At 42.3% G+C, this 6,104-nt stretch overlaps 4 non-coding genes across 4 annotated transcripts; all 4 read left to right on the forward strand.

The window, feature by feature from the left end:
* The first annotated feature begins 180 nt into the window (after window positions 1-180).
* On the forward strand, window positions 181-298 carry LOC130521423 (U5 spliceosomal RNA). Its single transcript, XR_008949327.1, has one exon. It is a non-coding gene; the product is annotated as a U5 spliceosomal RNA (small nuclear RNA).
* Window positions 299-511: 213 nt separating this feature from the next.
* Window positions 512-702, forward strand: LOC130521420 (U2 spliceosomal RNA). The gene has a single exon (XR_008949324.1). It is a non-coding gene; the product is annotated as a U2 spliceosomal RNA (small nuclear RNA).
* A 4,726-nt stretch (window positions 703-5,428) lies between these two features.
* LOC130521422 (U5 spliceosomal RNA) lies at window positions 5,429-5,546 on the forward strand. The gene has a single exon (XR_008949326.1). It is a non-coding gene; the product is annotated as a U5 spliceosomal RNA (small nuclear RNA).
* A 203-nt stretch (window positions 5,547-5,749) lies between these two features.
* Window positions 5,750-5,938, forward strand: LOC130521421 (U2 spliceosomal RNA). The gene has a single exon (XR_008949325.1). It is a non-coding gene; the product is annotated as a U2 spliceosomal RNA (small nuclear RNA).
* The last annotated feature ends 166 nt before the right edge of the window (window positions 5,939-6,104 follow it).

Consider the following 6,104-nt stretch of genomic DNA (forward strand, 5'->3'; position numbering starts at 1 on the left):
CCATGATCTGAACAATGTCATTGTTCTCTGGTCAAAGGATGAGTTGAAGGACAAATGTTGTTATTCACCAAACAAAGTCTAAATTCTTAGAACAATTGTAGAGTAAAAGAGGAAGTCTCACCATCACACATTGCCCGGGGCGACCGTGGGCACAGCTCCACTCAGCCTGCAAGGGCCACTTGCATGTGGTTCTCTGCAAAGCGTACAGGTCTTTCGCCTTTTACTAAAGACTTCCGTGCAGAGGAGACAGCGCTTTGTCAGTTGCATTTTTTGGCAGGCTCTGCCACTGGTAAAGCCTTGTACACCTGTGAAAAGATATGCGATTCAAACTTGCACACGTTTGGAATTTGCCCCAGAAGTGCAAAAACGTTTGTTCCCATGTAGCAGTTTTAACCTCACCACTTGGGAGGAGGTGCAAATTGGTATTTCGTTGTTAGTGAGGCTTTATGGCCTCACCATACTGTTCAGCCTGTGGTAATGCCAATGTACTTTGAGCAAGCAGTCAAAGACCATCGCTTCTCGGCCTTTTGGCTAAGATCAAGTGTAGTATCTGTTCTTATCAGTTTAATATCTGATATGTCCTCTATCAGGGGACTATATATTAAATGCATTTTTGCAGACAGGAGCTGAAACAGGAGCTTGCTCCATTCACTCCATGCATTGGCCCAGTATTGCAGTCTAGCTGGGAGTGGTGCGCCTTCTCTATACTTTGTGGACAATCAACAGTAAGTCTCTCTCTCTCTGCAATGTTGTCACTTTTCAGAGCACATTGCAAGGCCAGGGCCGCTCTGCCTCGCTGCGTGGTGCCCTGTTTGCCAGGTGCACTTTCACTTTCAAAGCCATGGGTGTCAAGCCCGACCTCTACAGGCAGTCCTGTGTCATCTCCAAATTGAAGCAAGACATGTATGAGCAATTTAGAATTCAAAAGCTGCATGGAAATAAACTACTTCCAGTGTAAGGGCACTTCAGTTGTTTACCAGAGTTTTGGCAGTGGGGTGAAGGCTCTTTTGTGCCCCGTGCTTTCTCTCCACAGTGATTGGGGAAAAGCGAGTAATATACCATCCAAGTGACTTCAGAGCAGTAAAAAACACAAGATTGCAGTCCGAGGTCTATTATTAATTGTTAGATCCATTATGTTAAAGTTATCTCTTATTTGCTTTCACCTTGTTATATTCCTTATTCTTGTTATATTGTCTCTCATTACTTAATGTTTCTTATTATTTGCTAATGCTTAATGTTCATGATGCTTGATATGTCAACTCGAACTTCTCTGGTCGAGGGCGACAGAAATGCGGCGGCTGTTGGAGAAGTGGCCTTGACTGGAGACAGAGCTGCAGAGCATGACACAGGAGATGTTCTCTTAATCTGTCCGATATAGAAGAATGTGCTGTTTGTGAGCTAAGCTAATCAAAGCAGTGAAGGCCTACGTATAATCTCACCATTATGATTTACAGTCTCTTGCTCTGTTGGAGACCTGCTATCTTGTGTTTTCCCCCTCCCTTAGACGCATTTGACTTCTGTAACTAGGGACCTTCTAATCTCAATAAAACAAGGATGGCGGGAGGTGTGCGTCAGAACGTGTTGGAGATCTGTAAATGAGCACATCTCTCCGTTCTCCTTGCAAGTAAATTTCCAAACTGTTGTCTTTGCCTCATTTGTGTTTCTCGTGTTTCAGGTTGTTTGAACCTAACATTTTGGTCCTTCGAGCCGGATTCCAACACACCTGAAGGGTCCAGTGGGTGAGGCTGAACCTCAGGAAAGACCGTGGCCACGGCAGGCCGCCTCAAAGCGACCTATGATACCCTTTCCGGGACTGGGCTTCGGCTCACTGATTGGACCCTGACGGTTGACGGAATTCCAGGAGGAAAGACAACAGTGGTGAGCATGTCTTGAATTCAAAAGTGTGTGTGTGATGATGATTGTCGGGGACTTAATGTAAAAATTGCGATAGACACTAAGGCAGTGTTTTGGGAGAGAGGAACCCGAAAGTCCTCTGTAAGACGCAATGAGAAACAAACCCTGTGAATACTAGTCAATGGCAGGTAAACAAGAGTACTAAGGGAAGTACCAAGGCAGGGCGAGGGAGTCCTGGCCACGTGAAAAAGAAATTAAGTCACGACAAATCATCCAAAAGAGTGATTGTGAGTGTGAAAGGATTGTTAAATACCACTAGGTATTTTCAATCATACCAAAGCAGTGGGACAGTAAGTGATAAGGCCCTTGTGGATGCAGAGGCAAGACTCTCCACTCGAAAGAGTTGAAGTGAGAAGTACCACAACGGTTTGATTAATTATCACCCCACTGAGATCAACATCCCAGTTTTAGGTCACCCTATGTGCAAGACTGGACCAAATTCTTAATAAAAAACAAAACAAAAAACAAAAAAAAAAAACAACGGTAAATTAGGATAAGGCTAACTCATAAAAAAAAAAAAATAAAAAAAATCGTAATAAAAAGCAGATAGAAAAGTAGAGCTAAAAGTACAAATCAAAATCCTCCAAAAAATGGGGACAAGTAAAAGTAAACAAAGGCCCAGAGATGAATTGCGGTGTAAGGATTGGAAATTCATCGACGGACAAAATCCAAAGAAACTCGCGTATTTAGACAAGTGGATAACTGATTATGGGTTCAAAGGACAGCTAAATCCACAACAAATAACAGCCCTACAAGATGAAATAAAAGAGCGAACTAAAAATAATCCGAAAAAGATGAAAAAAATACGGTTATGAGGATACTGAGTTTTGGTTGCAGTTAGCGTTAAGGAGAGAGAAGGGACAAAGTAAGTTGAAAATGGAGGCAAAGGAGGGAAAGGACGAGGTTGAGAACAAACAGGTAATGTTCCACAGGAAAGAGGATGATGAGACAGGCGCAGTGAGCAGACGCGCGCACAGACAGACAGAGCAGGCAACAGATAAGTCGGCAGAGAAAGGGGAAGCGGATGTAGAACAGAGAGCAGCAGGGGTGGGAGGCTTGTATCCTGACCTTCGTGAATCGTGTGCATTGCCACCAACATATACACCATAGACATTAGACCCTCCACCCACTGCTACACTTAGAATTACACGCTCAGCGCACCCCTTTGGGTATGCGTGGTCAAAAGCATTAGGACAAGCACTGACTCCAGCAGTCCCAAAATTGAATAATCTAAGTGAAATGAGCACTCCTCCAATGGAAGACATGTACCCCATGATTGAAGTAGCTAATCCAAATGCTGAAACAAACCAACCTGTAATGCTAGTCTATAGAACTTGGACAATGGAGGATGTTAAAAAAGCCATAGAAGGTGTGCCTTCCCATAAGGAAGACATAGAACTCTTTATAGAAGGTATGGAAAATGTGAGAAGAGCCTATCACCTTAATGGTGCAGAGATTCAACAGATCTGGATGACAGCTCTGGGTTCTAACTGGACTCATGTAAGAGGAGACTGGAATCCAAAACAAACAAAAAAAAAATTAGGTGCTAAAACATGATGATGGTGAATTGACAAACAGAGTCAATGCTCTTGTATTAAGAACTCGAAATTGTTTCGCTAAGAGAGCAAATTATGTGGAAATTAACCGTGTTAAACAAAGAGAGGATGAGCTTTTCGAAGAGTATCAAGCCAGAATGACTAAAGTTTTCAGAGCAAACAGCGGACTGCATGATGACAACAACGGTGACATGATCCGCTATGAACGACGATGATATTTTCTAGAAGATGAAATCATGGCTGATGTCCTTTTGACACAGGAAGAAGAAGATTGGCTTGAAGAAATACCCACTAAATTGTGGTCAGTAGGACCCTCTGATGTAGGATTAATTAAAGTAGTATTACCAGTACAAATTAGACCTAAAAGCGAGTACAGGCCTCGTGTGAGGCAATATCCACTAAAAACGGATGCTCGTGAGGGCATCAAACCTGTAATACATGATCTGATCACAGCAGGGGTTCTTGTTAAATGTGATGATTCACCATGTAATACTCCCATCTTTCCAGTAAAGAAACAAGTCCATCTGCAGGATGGCGCATGGTTCAGGACTTACAAGCTGTAAATGATGCAGTAATACAGAGAGCTCCCTGCGTTCCAGATCCATATACGCTCCTGAATTCTTTATATCCGAAAGCTAATGTTTTTACTGTAGTTGATATCAGCAATGCCTTTTTCTCTGTACCTGTTGATAAAGACAGTCAGTTTTGGTTTGCATTCACATATGAAGGCAAACGTTACACTTACACCAGATTACCCCAAGGTTATTGTGAAAGCCCAACTATTTATTCTCAGATGATGACAGCAAGTATGGCTAAATTCCACCCTCCCAGTGGGAGTCAAGTATTGATTTATGTAGATGATGTTTTATTAGCATCTGAAACCTTAGAAGCATGTAAAATAGACACCATAGCACTTCTTAAACATTTAGCAGAAGAAGGCCATAAAGTAAGCAAAAGTAAACTACAGCTGTGCAAAACTGAAGTAAAGTACTTGGGTCACACCTGAGTGCAGGAGGAAGAACTATCATAGAAGGCCGTAAACACTATTTTGCAAGCTCCAAAACCACAAACTAAAAAGCAAATGATGTCCTTTTTAGGACTAACTAATTATTGCCGCAACTGGGTGCCAAATTATGCTGAAATTACAGCACCGTTGCAAAAAAATGATGTATGAAGAAGATTTAAAAATGACTTCTTCACTAAAATGGACTGAAACGCAGAAAGGCCTTCCGTGACATTAAGTAAGCTTTAGTGTTGAGCACAGCTTTAGCTTTAGCCTTGCCAGATTACAGCAAACCTTTTGTTCAGATGGTTGATTGCAAAGGACATTTGATGACCTCGGTCTTAGCTCAACAATGCAGGACTAAAATGAAACCAATAGCATATTTCTCGTCTAAACTTGACCCTGTAGCATGTGCTCTTCCACACTGTGTGAAAGCTGTAATCGCAATGTCTTTGGCTGTGGAAACGAGTGCTTCTATAGTGTTGTTTATACTTAGCCATTAATCGAGTAGGTTATAACTTAGCCATAATTAAGTTAAGAAAATAGGAAATTGTGTTTGTGTGTGAATGGAGGACTGAGCCATTGAAAGAGTTGATAGGAGAACTCTGCTAGTCCTGTGTTTTATTATTTTGCCTAATAAGAAACATTAAGTAATGAGAGACAATATAACAAGAATAAGGAATATAACAAGGTGAAAGCAAATAAGAGATAACTTTAACATAATGGATCTAACATTAATTACCACATTTCTATTCCAGATTTTCAGAAGAAAGTCACCATGATCTGAACAAGTCATTGTTCTCTGGTCAAAGGATGAGTTGAAGGACAAATGTTGTTATTCACCAAACAAAGTCTAAATTCTTAGAACAATTGTAGAGTAAAAGAGGAAGTCTCACCATCACACAATTGCCCGGGGCGACCGTGGGCACAGCTCCACTCAGCCTGCAAGGGCCACTTGCATGTGGTTCTCTGCAAAGCGTACAGGTCTTTCGCCTTTTACTAAAGACTTCCGTGCAGAGGAGCAGCGCTTTGTCAGTTGCATTTTTTGGCAGGCTCTGCCACTGGTAAAGCCTTGTACACCTGTGAAAAGATATGCGATTCAAACTTGCACACGTTTGGAAGTGCAAAAACGTTTGTTCCCATGTAGCAGTTTTAACCTCACCACTTGGGAGGAGGTGCAAATTGGTATTTCGTTGTTAGTGAGGCTTTATGGCCTCACCATCAACTGTTCAGCCTGTGGTAATGCCAATGTACTTTGAGCAAGCAGTCAAAGACCATCGCTTCTCGGCCTTTTGGCTAAGATCAAGTGTAGTATCTGTCTTATCAGTTTAATATCTGATATGTCCTCTATCAGGGGACTATATATTAAATGCATTTTTGCAGACAGGAGCTGAAACAGGAGCTTGCTCCATCACTCCATGCATTGGCCCAGTATTGCAGTCTAGCTGGGAGTGGTGCGCCTTCTCTATACTTTGTGGACAATCAACAGTAAGTCTCTCTCTCTCTGCAATGTTGTCACTTTTCAGAGCGCATTGCAAGGCCAGGGCCGCTCTGCCTCGCTGCGTGGTGCCCCGTTTGCCAGGTGAACTTTCACTTCAAAAGCCATGGGTGTCAAGCACGACCTCTACAGG

The sequence above is a fragment of the Takifugu flavidus genome, unplaced genomic scaffold, assembly GCF_003711565.1.
Source record: "Takifugu flavidus isolate HTHZ2018 unplaced genomic scaffold, ASM371156v2 ctg968, whole genome shotgun sequence".
In the NCBI taxonomy this organism is placed as follows: domain Eukaryota; kingdom Metazoa; phylum Chordata; class Actinopteri; order Tetraodontiformes; family Tetraodontidae; genus Takifugu; species Takifugu flavidus.